The 17,661-nt window shown below is 36.1% G+C and overlaps 1 protein-coding gene and 1 pseudogene across 1 annotated transcript in view; one reads left to right on the top strand and one right to left on the bottom strand.

Annotated features, from left to right (window-relative positions):
• Positions 1–17,661, top strand: part of MYO3B (myosin IIIB) — a 600,588-nt gene that overhangs the window by 234,349 nt on the left and 348,578 nt on the right.
• LOC122749481 lies at positions 7,869–8,528 on the bottom strand (annotated as a pseudogene).

Here is a 17,661-nt window from a genome sequence, read left to right as displayed (position 1 = left end):
AAAGTTGAAATCCAGGAACACTTTTTCTTTATGCTTCTTAAAGGATCCTCACAACTAGCCAGGAAAAAAATTACCACCTATGGGATTAGGAACATGACTGGGTACTAATTCCCATAGGACATGAGGAATTTTGTTGTGTCTCTACTTTCTCAACTAATTATCCAAGACAGTTCCAATAGCACCTAACCTTTCTAAATGAGCACACTGGGTAATATCATTAGTATCCTTTACCAAAATAGAACTTGGCAAGAAGATTGAACTATTAACAGAAAGAACCCCCTGCTTATAATCCTTACACATTCACAAATAATATAATACAAAATAAGACATGGCAAGTGCCTAAGATCAGGGTAGGGAGAGGCTTCTTGAAGGAAGCAAGTGATACCTTAATTGAGTCTTGAAAGAAAGCAGCTTGGTACCCAAAGGTGCAGGTTCAATCTTGTCCCTCCCATACTCATTAAAAACCAGTGGTTTCCTATTGCCTCCAGGATCCAATAAAAAATGCCCGCTTTGGCATTCAGAGCCTTTCATAACCTAGACATCTCTTACATTTCCAGTCTCTTAACACCTTACACCCTAACATGTGTTCTCTAATCCAGTGACACTAGCCTTCTGGCTGTCTCACCATCAAGAAACTCCATCTCAGAGCTCTGGGCATTCTCTCTGACTATCCTCCCATCCATGTTAGAAATGCTCTGCTTAAACTACTGTCCTCCCTGACTTCCTTTAAGTCCTAACTAAACTCTTACCTTCCACAGGAAGCCTTTTTCAATCCTTCTTAATTTTAGTGTCAATTACTTCCTATTTACCCTAGCAGTTTGCTTTGTATATATTTGTATATTGTGCCCTTCATTATACTGTAAATTTCTTGAGGTCAGGAACTGTCTTTTGATTCTTTTTGTATCAGCAATACTTAGCACACTGCCTGGCATATAGTAAATCTCTAATAAATGTTTGTTGATTGATTAACAGTACCATGTGCCCTTATACTGGGCTTTTGGTCTTTCAAATCTTCCTGAGTCTGGGAAGACATACACCATACCTTCTCCCCCACCCCATGTTAGCCATATTGCAAAAGAAACACACACACACACACACCAAGAAAAACAAAGAAAAATTTAAAAGTATGCTTCAATTTGTACTCATAATTCATCAGTTCTCTCTCTGAAATTTACTTTGATCATTATCTTGATCAGACTAGCTAAGTCTTTCATATTTGATCATCATTACAATATTGTAGTTACTATATATAGTATTTTCCTGGTCCTGCTCACTTCACTTTGTATCAATTCATGTAAGACTTTCTGGATTTTGATGCAAAGCCAAGATGGCAGATTAAAGGTAGGAACTTGTCTGAGCTCTCACAAATTCTCTTCCAAACATATTTAAAATAATAGCTCAAAATTAATTCTGGAGTGACAGGACCAACGAAAGGATAGGGTGAAACAAATTCCAAGCCCAAAACAACTTAGAAGGTCAACAAGAGATGTCTGTCTCACAGGGGTGAGATTGGAACACAGTTCAACACAGGTGGCACCCAGGCAAGTCAGCAGAGTAGGCCTTTGAGGTAACCAAATCACAGGCAACGATTTCCTGAAACTCTCAGTCCACATGCAATAAGGGGGCCTGACAGTTAGTCAGAAGGAAATTACTGTGGACACTTTCTAGTGATGGGAGCAGGACTTTGATGTACTGCCCATATGGGGATCTGGATCATGGGCCTACATCACTTTCCCAGGTGGAAGAGCAGCACTAGCACACTAGGGCTTGCAACCACAGGGAAGTAGGTACTGTGGTCACAGTTTCAGAGTTGAAAAGAGTGCTTGTGGTTGTTCACAAATTAGAGCACAAGCCAGGAGAGCAGTGACCTCACCTCTCATTAGATCATACCACCTTAGAACTGAAAACTTACAGGTCTCCAGAATAGCTCTGAAGACAGCAGCATGAAAAATCTGAAGCTCTAGACAGTGCCCTTTCCACCCCAGAAGAAGAACTCAACTTTATTATTATTTTTTGAAATAATATTTTACTTTTTCTTTAAGTATATATGAAATAATTTTTAACATTCATTTAAAAATTTGGAGTTTCAGATTCTCTCCCTCCCTCTGTCTGCCCTTCCACATCTCTGAGATGATAAATATTCTGATATAGGCTATACATGTGCGATCAAGTAAAACATTTCCATATTCATTTTGTGGAAGAAAACTCAAAAAAGAAAGAAAGAAAGAAAAAGAAAGTGAGAGAGAAAATAGTATGCTTCATTCTATATTCAGACTTAATCAGTTCTTTCTTTGGAGGTGGTTAGTATTTTTCATTGTGAGTCCTTTGGGATTGTTTTGGATCATTATATTGTAGATAATAGCTGCATCATTCACAGTTGTTCATCATACAGTATTGCTATTACTGTGTACAATGTTCTCCTGGTTCTGCTTACTTCACTCTAAAAAAAACCTTTCCAGGTTTTCATCTGGCAGAGCCCAACTTTAACATAAAGTTAAAAATCAAGAAATAGGCTGGAAAAAATGAGCAAGCAAGCAAAAATGAATCTGACCACAGAGAGTCACTATAGTTACAGGAAAGATCAAAACAAACTCAGAAGAAGACAAAAAAATGGCTACAAGCAAAGCCTCAAAGAAAACTGAATTGGTGTCAAGCCCAAAAAGAATTTCTGGAAAAGATTTTAAAAGGATTTAAAACATCAAATAAGAAGAGTACAGAAAAATGGGAAAATAGATGGAAGTGATGGAAAAGAATCATGAAAAAAAGAGTCAACAACTTGGTAAAGGAAGAACAAAAAAATGGAAAAAGGTGTACAAAAATTCACTGCAAAAACTCCTTTGAAAGTAGACTTGGTCAAATTTAAAAACAGGTACAAAAGCTTACTGAATAAAAAATTCCTTAAAAAATTAGAATTTGGCAAGTGGAAGCTGATGACTTCATGAGAAATTTTTGAAAAACCAATAAAATGAAATGAAAAGAATAATAAAAAAGAACAAATGTGAAATATCTCATTAAAAAAAAACAGCTGACCTGGAAAATAGACCCAGGAATTTGAGAATCATTGTACTACCAAAAAGCCATGATTTTAAAAAAAAGGGAATCTAGACATCAAATTTCAAGAACTCATGAAGGAAAATTTCAGCAGTATCCTAGAACCAGAGAGTAAAATAGAAATTGAATGAATCCACTGATCACCTTCTGGAAGAGATTCCAAAATAAAAACTCCCAGCAATATTATAGCCAAATTCCAGAGCTTCCAGATCAAGGAGAAAATATTGCAAGCAGTTAGAAAGAAACAATTCAAATATCATGGAGCTGCAGTCAGAATAAGACAGATTTTAGCAACTTTTATATTCAAAGATTGATGGGCTGGGAACATGATATTCTGAAGGACAAAGGAACTAGGAATATAACCAAGCATCACCTGCCTAGCAAAACTGGCTATAGTCATTCCAGGGGAAAATGATATTTAATGAAATAGACAACCTTCAAGCATTCCTCATAAAAAGACCAGAGCTGAATAGAAAATTTGATTTTCAAATAAAACACTCAAGAAGCATAAAAGGGTAAATAGGAAAGAGAAATCATAAGAGATTCAATAAAGTTAAATTGTTTACATTCCTTCATGGGAAGATGATACTTGTGGTTCTTAAGAACTTTATTAGGGCAGTTAGAAGGCATATACATAGAGGGCATCAATGTGAATTGACTATGATGGAATGATATCCAAAAAAACAAAATTAAGGGGTGATAAAGAGGAATGTATTGGGAGAAGGAGGAAGAGAGAGATAGAATGTGGTAGATTATCTCACATAAAAGAACCACAAAAGAGCTTTTATAGTTGTGGAGAAGATTGGAATTGGCTGAAAGAGGGAATAACATATATACTCGGTTTGGTATAGAAAGGGAAGTATGAAGGAAGATGGGTAAGAGAAGGAGGTGGTATTGTTGATAGAAGGGAGAACATATTGAGGGAGGCATTGGTCAGAAGGAAAACACTTTTGAGTAGGGACAGGGTGAAAGAACAGAGAGAGAGAGAGAGAGAGACAGAGGCAGAGAGATAGAGAGAGACAAAGTAAGAGACAGAGAAGGATAAAGATGGAAAATAGGATGGAGGGAAATACATAGCTAGAATTCATAACTGTGAATGTAAATAGGATGAACTCAACTGTAACATGGAAGCAAATAGTAGAGTAGATTAAAAACCAGAATCCTACACTATGTTGTTTATAAGAAATACACTTGAAACAGGGAAACACACAGAGTAAAGGTAAATAGCTAGAGCAGAATGTGTTATGCTTCAGCTAAAGAAAAAAAAACCACAGGGATAGCAATCATGATTTTAAACAAATCAAAGGCAAAAAATAGATCTAATTAGAAGAGTTAAGCAAAAAATTACATCTTGTTAAAAGTATCAATGAAGTATTGATACTAAACATATATGCACCAAATGATGTAGCATTCAAATTCTTAAAGCACAATTTAAATGAGTTATAGGAGGAAATACACAGTAAAATTATGTAAGTGGGGAACTCACATTTACTCTCTCAGAACTAGATAAATGCAAACAAAAAAGAAGACTGAAGTTAAGAAGATGAGATTTTTTAGAAGAGTTAGATAGGAGAGACCTCTGGAGAAAATTGAATGGCAATAGAAAGGACTATCCCCTTTTCTCCACAGTAAAGGGCATCCATACAAAAATTGACAGTGTATCACAACCAAATGCAGAAAAGCAGAAATATTGACTCCTTTTCAGATCATAATGCAATAAAAAGTATATTCTACAAAGTGCTGTGGAGAGATAGATTAAAAATTAGTTGGAACCAGGGCAGCTAGGTGGCGCAGTGGATAAAGCACTGGCCCTGGATTCAGGAGTACCTGAGTTCAAATGTGGCCTCAGACACTTAACACTTACTGGCTGTGTGACCCTGGGCAAGTCACTTAACCCCAATTGTCCTGCAAAAAAAAAATAAATTAAAAATTAATTGGAACCTATATAATTTAATCCTAAAGAATGGTTGAACAAAGAATAAATCATAGAAACAACCAATAATTTCATTAAAGAGAAAGACAACAATGTAACAACTTACCAAACTTTATGGGATGCAGCCAAAGCAGCACTTAGGGGAAAATTTACATCTCTGAAAACTTAAATCAATAACATTGAGAAAGAACAGATCAATGAATTGGGCATGCAACTAAAAAAACAAACAAACAAACATTTTAAATCTCAACCAAATTGGAAATCCTGAAAATCAAAAGAATAATAAAATTGAAAGTAAGAAAACCATTGAACTAATAAACAAAACTAGGAGCTGGTCTTATGGGGGAAAAAACCCAATAAAATAGATAGATCATTGGTTAGTTTGCCTAAAAAAAGAAAGGCCAAATTACCACTATCAAAAATGAAAAGGGTAAATTTACCACCAATGCAGAGGAAATTAAAGCAATTACTAGGAACTATTTTGCTCAATTATATGCCAATAAATCTGACAATCTATGTGAAATGGATGAATATTTATAAGAACATAAATTGCCCAGATTAATAGAAGAGGAAAGAGAATACTAGATAATCTCATTTTAGAAAAAGAAATTAAAGAACCATAAATGAACTCCTTAAGAAAAATCCTCAAAACCGGGTGGATTACAAGCGAATTCTACCAAACATTTAAAGAACAATTAATTCTAATATAATAAAAAAAAAGTATTTGAAAAAATAGATAAAGGAGTTCTGCCAGCTTCTTTCAACTATAGTATTGCTACCTAAACCAGGAAAAGCAAAAACAAAAAAAGAAAACTATATACTAATTCTCCTAATGAATATTGATGAAAAATTTTAAATAAAATACTAGCAAGGACATTGCAACAATAGAGCACAAAGATCATACACTACGACCAAGTGGAATTTATACTATGAATGCAGGATTGATTCAATATTAGGAAAACTATCAGCATAGTTGAGCATATTGATAACAAAACCAACAAAAGTTGTATGCTTATCTTAATAGATGCATGAAAAGTTTTTTTGACAAAATACAATGCTTATTCCTATTAAAATGACTAGAAAGGATAGGAATGAATAGAGCTTTCTTTAAAATTCTAAGTTGCATCTATCTAAAACCATCAGTAATCATTATCTATAATGGGGAAAAACTGTGGTCCTTCCCAGTAAGATCAGGGGTGAAGCAGGAATGCCCATTATCACTTTTATTCAATATCATACTAGAAATGCTAACCATAGCAATAAGAGAAGAAAAAGAAATGGAAGGAATTAGAATCAGCAATGAAGAAATAAAACTATCACTTTCTGCAAATGATATGATGATATACCTGGAAAATCCTAGAGAATCAATTAAAAAAAACTAGTTGAAATAATCAACAACTTTGGCAAAATTGCAGGATATAAAATAAACCTACATAAATCAGTATTTCTATATATTACCAACAAGGTCCAGCAGCAAGAGATAAAAAGAGAAATTCCATTTAAAATAACTGTAGACAATATAAAATAATTGGGAGTCTACCTACCCAGACAAACCCAGGAACTATAAGAACACAATTACAAAATGCTTTTCATTCTAATTAAGTCAGATCTGAATGATTGGAAAAATTTAAATTGCTCATGGGTAGGGCAACCTAATAAAATAATAATGACTATTATGCCTAAATTAATTTACTTAGTACCATACCAAATAAACTACCAAAATATTTTATAGAGCTAGAAAAGGTAACAGCAAAATTCATGTGGAAGAAGTCAAGAATACCAACTGAATTAATGAAAAAATTGTGAAGGAAGGTCACCAAGCAATACCTGATCTCAAACTGTATTATAATGTAGTAATCATGAAAGCACTGTGGTATGAAATAAGAGATAGAGTAGTGAATCAGTGGAATACATTAGGTACACAATGCACAATATGTAATGACCATAGTAAAGTAGTGTTTTATAAACCCAAAGACCCCAGCTTCTGGGACAAGAACTCACTATTTAACAAAAATTGCTGGGAAAATTGGAAAGCAGTTTGGCATACTCCTTTGCCTAAAGAGATTTTTTTTTTAAAGGAAGGGATGAAGGACCTATTTATAGAAATATGTTTCTAGCAGCTCTTTTTGTGGTGGTAATGAATTGGAAATTGAGGGGATGCCCATCAATTGGGGAATGGCTGAACAAGTTGTGGTATATGATTGAAATGGAATACTGTTGTTCTGTGAGAAATGATGAGCAAGTTTCTTTAAAAAAAAACCTGGAAAGACTTACATGAACTGATTCAAAGTGAAGTGAAGAGAACCAGGAGAACATTGTACACAGTAACAGCAATATTGTATGATGATCACTTGTGAATGACAGCTATTCTCAGCAATACAAACATCCAAGATAATTCTGAAGGACTTAAAATAAAAAATTCTGTCCACCTCCAAAGAAATAACTGATGAATTTTGACTACAGATTGAAGCATACTCATTATTACTCTATTTTTCATCTCTCTCTCTCCCCCCTCAGTTTTCTTTCACAACATGAACAATATTAAAATACATTTTGAGGTACATATATAATCTATTTCAAATTGCTTACTGTCTCAAGGAAGGAAAAGGGAGGGATGGAAAGTATTTGGAACTCAGAATTTTAAAAAAATGAATGTCAAAAATGGTTTTTGCATGTAGTTGGAAAAATACATTTTTAAATCATGAAAGTATTTTATTATTTTCCAGTTACATGTAAAGATAGTTTTCAACATTTGTTTTCATAAAATTTTTTTTTCATGACTCACCATTTCCTTTATTTGTACAAAATAGTGAATAACCATACAGGCTGAGAAAAAATGGTGGTTTTAGGATTTAAACATGTCCTTCTGCCCTGAATGAAGCATCTATTTTGAAGGCGTGGGACTTTCAGCTTTAACCCCAGCATCTTTGGGTTTGGACTCCGGAGGCTTAGCAGCCTTGGAATCACTGGACTTGGCTGCCTTGGGATCAGACTTAGTTGCCTTGGCAGTAGAGTTGGTGACCTTCGTGTCAGACATGGTGGCTTTGGCAGCCTTGGGATCAGACTTGGCAGCCTTGGGGCCAGATTTGGTAGCCTTGGAATCAGACTTACTGACTTTGGTGTCAGACTTGGCAGCCTTGGGGTCAGTGGTTCTGGCAACCTTAGAGTCAGGATTTGTAATCTTGGGGTCTGGCATTTGATGCTGAACCTAGGGCCTGTATGCTTGGTGACCATCTTTGAGGCCAGAATGCCAGACACTGGCCTTGGGAATCTTGGGCATCTTGGGACTGAGGAGCTTGGCCTTGGAGACCTTGGTGCTCAGCGCCTTGATGGCCTCTGCTCGGGCCTCGATGGCTTTGGCATTGTTGGACTGCATCTTCTTCAGTCCCTTCTTGTTGTGTTTCTTGGCAAAGAGCATGTTTCTCAGAAACTTGGGGTCAACCCCTTTCAGAGACTCTTATCTCTGTGACCTAGGTTTCTTGATGCCATTTCTGTGTCATTTTCTTTATTGGTTGTGGGTAGTATGGTTCTTAGACTTAGCCATCTTTACACTGCAGTTTGTGCTAACAGGCACTCCACTGACTGGAAGATTCATAAGATTTTTAGTTCCAAATTTTTCTCCCTCTCTTCCTTCCCTCCCCCTCCCCAAGATGGAAAGCAATCTGATATAGGTTATATATGTACAATCACAAAAAATGCTTTTTAAATAAATGGTTTCCCAGGTTTTTCTTAAACCATCCTGCTCATCATTAATACAGTTCACAACTCCACCAATGGTGAATCAGTATGCCCATTTTTCTATATCTTCTCTAGCATTTTTCATTTTCCTCTTCTGTCATGTTAACCAATCTGATTGGTGTGAGGTGGCCATGCCTTCTTTTTACTTTAACTTAAAGCCCATGCAGAAGAATGTGCTGAGGTTTTGAGACTTTCTCCAAAGACTTCATCCCCTATACATTCTGTCCTAATACTTCTCCAAAATGGTGCTACCAAGTGAGGAATTCAGGTTGATTGATACCCAGATAGTATTTCTTAGATTCCCAGAACAGTGACAACTTCTCTAGCAGGTTCACTGATAAGCCACACTATTACAGTCTACCCTTCCCCTTCTCTTCTTTCCAAGGTTTTGCATCCCAACAGGCTTAAAGAAGATCTCTAGCAAAACATCTAAGGTAAAGCAAAAAAGGCAGGAGTAGAAATAATGATCTAAACCAAATATAGGGGGGCAGCAAGGTGGCACAGCAGATAAAGCACTGGTCCTGGATTCAGGAGTACCTGATTTCAAATCTGGTCTCAGACACTTGACACTTACTAGCTGTGTGACCCTGGTAAAGTCACTTAACTCCTATTGCCCTGCAAAAAATAAACAAATAAACAAACAAATAAATAAAGCAAATATATGTGCTCACTATTTGAAGTTAATGTTTAATTCACTACTCTAGCATGAGTTTCTCATAACAAGTTGTTTAGAACACATTTTAATTCATATTGATTGTGATATCTTCCTGGTCATTAAGAATATTTGAATTCTATCAGCATAACTGCAGGACATTAGGTTAATAGAGAGTTGTTGAATTAATAGAGAGCTGTTGAATCTGGCAAGGAATTAATGTGACACTATGCTTGAAACATTCTATTAACCTAAAATTTAAAAAGTGAAGATGTCAGGTTTGTTGCCCAGCTTACCTTGTATATCTCTTCCACAACAACTTAGAAAACACATTGGACCATCTGATTGGGAAAGCAAAAAAAAAAAAAAAAGTCAGGTGTCTGTTGAGTGATGACAGCAGAGAAAGAATCTGAAAATGGAAGTGGGGAGAAAGGTATATGTGAAATCCTCCACCTCATCCTGGGTATCAGAATGTATGAGAGAAGGAAGAGCCAACCTTAGAACAGGTGCCAAGAAATGTGATGCCTTAAGGAGAAATTTAGATTTCAATGAATACCACAGGATGAGAGAAAGAGATCTAGGGTTATAAATCATAGATTTTGAGTTTGGAGAGCCCTTAGAGATTATCTAGTCCAATTCCTTCATTTTACAGATGAGTAAACTGAGGCCCAGAGTGATGAAGCAACTTGTTTAAGGTCACAAAGGTCCTCTGTCCATTTTATCCACGTGTGACAATCATGGAGGCTTCCAAAGGGTGCATTGTAAATGAAGGGAAGATAGAGGATAGGATTGTTTACTATGGGTGTAAGATCAGGGGGAGAAAGAGTGGCAGCATCTTGGAATTTGTGGCTCTTATGGGTAGTACAACTGAAAGTGTGTCACTGCTCATTTCATGAAATGGTCAGCCATTCTTAACACATTCCCTATCAGTGCACATTCCTTGATGACAGTCCTATCTTCAGGAAAGGATGGTTTTGGCACTTATTTGGTTGTGAGCATATTATACCATAATAAGTATTCCTTATTGTCATAGTAGAGAAGTCAAATTCTGCTTGTTGTCAATTAGCATTTATTAAGCACCTGTTACATGCCAGGCACTGAACTAAGCATTGGGAAAACAAAGCAAGGCAAAAATCCATCTCTGCTTTTAAAGAGCTCAGAGGCTAATGAATAAGACCTAAACAACTATGTACAAACAAGATTAAATTGAATAAATTGGGACTAGTCTCAGAAGGAAGGCAACTAAGATTATGGAGGATTTTTTTTTTCTTGGAGGCAATCAAGGGTTAAATGACTTGTCCATGGTCATGCAGCTAGTAAAATGTCTGAGGTCAGGTTTGAACTCTGGTTGTCCTGACTCCAGGGTCAGTTGCTCTACCCATTGTGCCACCTATTTGCCCCTTTTATGGAGGATTTCTTGCAGAATGTTGGACTTTAGCTGAGACTTAAGGGAAGTTGGAGAAGCTAGGGGTGTAGATGAGGATGAAGAGGATTCCAAGAATATGGGATGTCCATGAAAATTCCCTGAGTTGGAAATGGAGCATTTGTATGTGAGGCTGTGCAGCAAGGAGGCTGTGTGGGAGAATAAAAAGACTAGAAGTAAGCAAGGGGGCAAGCTATGAAAGGCAAACTTTCTGTACCCAACTCTATAATTGGGTAGTCAAGCACTTAGAATCAGACTACTACAAGTGGGAGGGTCATCTATGATACCAAATCTAGCATTTTGCAAATGAGGATACTGAGACCCAGTGAGGGCAAGTGATTTAATCAGGGTCACTCAGCTTAAAAAACAGTATTATAGATCTGGAACTCAAGTCCAATGCTCTTTCCATTCCCACAGGATTCCTGAAACATGTCATTATCTTCTGGAATCCCCCTAAAGCAAGGGGGATTTTGTAACCCAGAGAAGCTGGGTTACAAAACCAAAATTTGACAGCCCAAGAAATGGCAAAAAAAATCTTGCATGTTTTCTTTGCAAATTGCCTTTAAATGTGAAATGTATGACTCAATATACAGAGCTTCTGAGTACATCACTGCTGCCCTCCCTCCCCACTGTCTGTAACAGTGTGCGTCATTGATTAGGAGAATTTAATCATGTGACACCAACTTTCTACATGGCAACTCATGCAAAAGCAATCTGTCAGAACCTGTCACTGTGGATCAGAGCTAAATGTCACCCAGTAGGGTAGAGCTGTAGCTCTGTGGGAGTCCTTCTCTGATGCTCTGATGGTGATTGTTATGAAAGGCAGGAGAGGGACAGCCAGGCAATGACCGTGTTTCCTCTTCTGATGTGCTCATAACATGTGTTATTTTTGCCCCTGGAGAGGATGTTTTCCATGTTTTCTCAATTGACTATTTTTTTTTCTGTAATATTGAAAAAAAAGTCATTACTCATCATCACAACCATTTGGTACTAGTAAGAAATTTCAAAAATTAGGTGAGTGCCACATATTAGATCAGCAAAATACAGGAGCAACTAAAGACAATAACCCAGCCATTGAAAAGCTCAAGATAAACTACTAGAAGGAATCCCTATTTAATAAGAACAGCTGAAAATATTCAAAAGCAATTTGGCATAAAATAAATCTAGACCTATATTTTATACAATATTCAACAAAAATGGATACTTAAATATAAATGATCACATCCTGAGAAAATATGGGAAGAACAAAAGAAGAAATTACTCTCAGATCTGTGATTATGGTAAAAATTTTTAGATTTTTTTTTGGGGGGTGAGGCAATTGGTGTTAAGTGACTTGCTTGGGGTCACACAGCTAGTAAGTGTCAAGTGTCTGAGGCTGGATTTGAATTCAGGTCCTCCTGAATCCAGGGCCAGTGCTTTATCCACTATGCCACCTAGCTGCCCCCCAAATTTTTAAGTGAACAATGTGTTAAGGTGATCATGATAAATTAAATAAACAATTTCAATTGTATGAAGTGTTTAAAAAAAAGCTTTTGTAAGAATAAAATCAATGCAGGTTAAATAAGAAGAAAAATTGTCAAAAGGGGGAAAGTTTTGGATCAAATATCCATTATAAAAATTTTATATGCAAAGTATATAGATAGTTAACACAAATGTGTCAAAGAACCATTCCTCAATGGATGAGTGGTCAAAGGATATGAACAGTGTTCCAAAAAATAAATACAATTAGCAACCATATGAAAATATGTTCCAAATCACCAAAACAGTAAATTAAAACAACTCTATGGCTTTTACTTATAACCATCAAATTGATGAAAGATGATAAAATACAGAACTATACAATGCTGGAAGGTCTATGAGAAGAGAGGCATATTAATATACTGTTGATGGAGCTTCGCATGGGTCAATTCACTCTGTTTTTTTTTTTTTAAGTGAGGCAATTGGGGTTAAGTGACTTGCCCAGGGTCACACAGCTAGTAAGTGTCAAGTGTCTGAGGCCGGATTTGAACTCAGGTACTCCTGACTCCAGGGCCGGTGCTCTATCCACTGCGCCACCTAGCTGCCCCGGGTCAATTCACTCTGGAAAACAGTTTGGAATTATGCAAAAAAGTTCAAAACTATCCATATACTTTGGTCCAATGATCCTACTACTGGGTATATACCCTAATGTGGTCAAAGATGAAAACAAGGGTCCTAAAATATTCATAGAATGCTTTTGGATCATTTGCGGTAGCAAAACCTTGAAAACTAAGTATGTGCAAAGACTGAATATCTGTAATGCAATACTATTACAATTTAAGAAATTATGAGTATGAGGAATTTAAAAAATCATTTAAAGATTTGTATGTACTGATATAGAACAAATCCCAAACCGGGAAGACTATATATTTATATAGTTTATTATAATTTAATATATAATTAATATAATATATTAAATCTAATCTAACATAAAACTGTAGTAATGAAAATAAATGCAACACCAAAATCAGGTTAATTATGATGATCAATCTTAGCTGTGGAGAACAGATGATGAAACGAGCTTATCTACTATTGGTGGGGAGGTGAGTGTGTATGGGGAGGAGGAGGATAGGGTGGATGATAGAAATTGCATTTACCATCTAAAGGGTTAGTTTTTTTGGTCAGTCTTGCTTACCTGTTTTTCTTTTTTGAGGGATGGGAGTGTATGTGTGTGTGTGTGTGTGTGTGTGTGTGTTTGTATGTATATATGCATACATATAAGAGAGTATATTATGGTGAAAAAAGGAAAAGGCAGTGACAAAACTTTTTAAAGGCCACTACTCACTTTTGAGTAATTATTAATTATAATTATTATTATCAGTATGATTATTCATAATAATGTGAGCTCTGATTATTGTTATCTTCTTGACTCTAGAATATCGATTGCATTGATTTTCATCTCTCCACTTATATAGACACCTCCATAATTCAGTCCTTCAATCCCTTCTCAATTGGACTACTGAAACAGCCTCCAAACTATATCACATGCTGCCAAAATAATCTATCTAGAGCACTAATTTGACCATATTTCCCCCTTCTCAGAAAATATCAGTGGTTTTTTTTTGCCTCTAGGATGAAATACCAACTCATCATCTTGTCATTTAAAGCTCTTTATAATTTGGCTCTACCCAGTAGAGAAAAAACAACTTATTTTGGAGTAAGAGGAGCCTCTATCATACTTCCTACCTCTGTGACCTTGGGCAAATCATTCAACTTCTCTAAGCCTAAGTTTCTTATTTTGTAAAATTCAGGGGTTGTGCCAGATGGTTTTTTAGGTACCTTCCTGCTCTAAATTTTTTATTCCATGATGTTATAATTTTCCAAGCTGATTTCACAATAATTACCTTCTCAAATTCCATCTTCCACTTCTGTATCTTTATGTAGGCTGTTTGTTCCCCTTGCCTGGAAGACACTTCTCCACTTCTATTTCCAAGAATCCCTAGCTTCCTTTAAAATTTAACTTAGATACCATCTCCATAAGAAATCTTTACTAATTCTACTGATGATTGTTTTTGTCCCTTTTTTTCTCCTCTAATGATCATACACACATACACACACACATCTCTGTTTGAATATCTTCTTCCCTAAGTAGAAGTACTTAATAAATGCTTTTCCATTGCATTCCCTAATCATTTATTGATGAGCATAAGCAAACAACCATGAAAATAATTGCAACAAGTAGAGAAATTCTATAAAGAACATAACAAGACAAAATCAAGTCAACCTATACATTAATACTTTCTGACTTCAATTTGAAGATTAGCAGAAAAAAACAATATTGGTATATGTGTGTGTATATATATATCTATATCTATATGTATATGTATAGAGATATATAGATATAACCTATATCAGATTACCTGCTGTCTAGGGGAGGGGGGAGGGAGGGGAGGGAGGGAGAAAAATCTGAAATTGTAAAGCATGTATAAACAAAAGTTGAGAACTATCATTACATGTAACGGAAAAATAAAATATCTCATAAAAAAAACAAAAAAACAAAACAAAAAAAAACAATATTGGAATATATAGTTCAGATTGAAAAAATGGAAGAATTCAAAGACATATAGACTGTTCAGAGGCTTCATGCCTATCAATCATAAATAACTTCTTTAAGGAGTTAATTAGAAGACCTTAGGCTTGGGGTACAATGAACACTCTCCTTAAAAGAAAATAATTTCTTTAAATATACAGAAAATGACTGCTTACAAGACTGGAAGAAAAAAATGCATCACTTTGACTCAATTCCAAACTCTGGATTCATTGATAGATTTACTAATTATCAATTCACACACAGTTGCTTAGAGAAAAAGAAATCCAAATGTGTAGTTTCCCCTGCTTATTGAGAATCTGTCTAAGTCACATTTTAGCTTGACAATGAAACAAAAATTCTATTAAAGGGCAAAACAAAAATATAAAGTTTAATTTTAGTGTTTTGGATTTGCTTAAAAATAATAACTTATAATAGTATAATATAACACAATAACATTAAATGTCAGGGAACCCTGGAAAATCATTTCCCTAAAATCATTTGGTCTTGTTAGTGTTGGAGAAAGAAGGACTACTCTTAATTAGATTAATCCAGGGATAATACTGATCTTCCTCTGACCACCACCCTCAGTGATTTTCAGGGAGTTCAAGGTTCCTCTCTGAACTTTGATTGTTTCCTTGTAGAAAATGTGTAGGCCTTTGATAAGGGGATAGGGATGGGGGTCACAGGAGGAGACTTCTGTGAAAAACATCGTTTGCTTGTCATTTAAGTATTGATAGAGTTTTTCTTCATTCAGATAAGTCCATGTATTTCAGAACAAGCACACTATCTTAATATTAATTCTTGATTTTTTGGGGGGGGGGTCAGGGCAATGAGGGTTAAGTGACTTGCCCAGGGTCACAGAGCTAGAAAGTGTCAAGTATCTGAGGCTGGATTTGAACGTAGGCCCTCCTGAATCCAGGGCCAGTGCTTTATCCACTAATTGTTGATATTTTAAGAGACACAAGGGGCCTTAATAGATATGCTTCCATACCAATATAAGAGTAATTTCAGAATCCGTTTTTTAAGTATGATTTAAGATGATTGTTTAGTTAAAGCAAAGTTCAAAATAAAATGCCAATAAAGAAGAAAGGATTAAGATGAAAAGATATGCTATTAAGTTATACCACCCCACCCAGCAGAGCCAAGATGGTGGAGGAAAGACAATAAACACTCAGACTTCCTGACACAATTACTTCAAAAAAAACTCCAAACACCACTAGAAAGCAACTCTTGGAGCAACAGAATGCACAAAAAGATGGCTGAGATTATTTTCCAGCCAAAGACTGCTTGGAAGTTCATCAAGAGAGGGAGCTGGGCTTGGAGTGGAATTTAGCCCTACAATCATGCCAGCAGAGATCCAGCCATAGTCAGGTCACACTGGAGAAACTTACCCCAAGCCTCCAAATCAGCTGCAGTGCCAGGGTCTTCTAGAACTCAGCTCACAGACTGGTAAGAGGACTGAACGGCAGGCCAGGGGGAATCTATAGGAGTATATGCAGGAGATAAGGGGGATTTTGGATGTCCTACCCCAGATAGGAACCAGGAAGAAACCTTTAGCAGTGGCGGCCCAGGTGAGGGAGGGGTGCAGGCTCCTCAGAGCTAACAACCAAGAGCACACAAAGTGTTGCTGCTTGGTTAATTAACAAGTTGTCCTGGAGTTATATACTGACCAGAGAAAAGACCAGGTGAGTGAAGAAATTGCCTCTCATTAATTCATAACACCTGCAGCTTGGGACAGTGCAACCTGGAAACAGTACCCCACTTTAAGGAGGAGTTAAAAATCAAGTAAAAGACAGACAAGATGAGCAAGTGGAGAAAGTTGTGAACCACAGAAAGCTTCTTTCATAACAAGGAAGGTGGATATGCACCTTAAGAAGAGGATAGCAATGTCAGAGCCCCTACATCTAAAGCTTCCAAGAAAAATATGAATTGGTGTCAGAACATAGAGGCATTCAAAAAGGACTTTGAATATAAAGTTAGAGAGGTAGAGGAAAAAATGGAAAAAAAGAAATGAGGGTAATACAGAAAAGTCATGAGAAAAGTCAACAGCTTAAAAAACCAAATGGAAAAGGAGATACAAAAACTCTGTGATAAAAATAATTGCCTAAGAATTAGGATTGAACAAATGAAAGCTAGTGACTTTATGAGAAACCAAGACACAATAAAGCAAATCCAAATGAATAAAAAAAAAATAGAGGGCAATGTGAAATATCTTCTTGGAAAAATTGCTGACCTGGAAAATAGATCCAGGAGAGATAATTTGAAAATTATTGGTCTACCTGACAATCATGATCAAAATAAGAGTTTAGACAGCATCTTCCAAGAGATTGTCAGGGGAAATTACCCTGATATTCTAGAAGCAGAAGGTAAAATAGAAATTGAAAGAATCCACTGATTACCTCCTGAAAGAGATCCCAAAAGGAAAACATCTAGGAATATTATAGCCATTCCAGAGCTCCCAGGTCAAGAAGAGAATATTGCAAGCATCCAGAAAAAAGCAATTCAAATACTGTGGAGCCACAATAAGGATAGCACAGGATCTAGCAGCTTCTACATTAAAGGACTGGAGGGCATGGAATATGATATTCCAGAGGGCAAAGGAATTGGGTTTACAACCAAAAATCACCTACCCAGAAAAACTGAGTATTTTTTTTCAGGGGGAAAAGTGGGAATTCAATGAAAAAGAGGACATTTAGGTATTTGTGAAGAAAAGACCTGAACTGAATAGAAAATTTGACTTTGAAATGTAAGACCCTAGAGAAGCATAAAAAGATGAACAGGAAAAAGAAATCATGAGAGATGTTAAAAGGTTAAAT

This window comes from Dromiciops gliroides, chromosome 3 (assembly GCF_019393635.1).
Source record: "Dromiciops gliroides isolate mDroGli1 chromosome 3, mDroGli1.pri, whole genome shotgun sequence".
In the NCBI taxonomy this organism is placed as follows: Eukaryota; Metazoa; Chordata; class Mammalia; order Microbiotheria; family Microbiotheriidae; genus Dromiciops; species Dromiciops gliroides.
The sequence above is the reverse complement of the archived record's forward strand: the minus strand, read 5'-3'. Positions and strand labels throughout refer to the sequence as shown.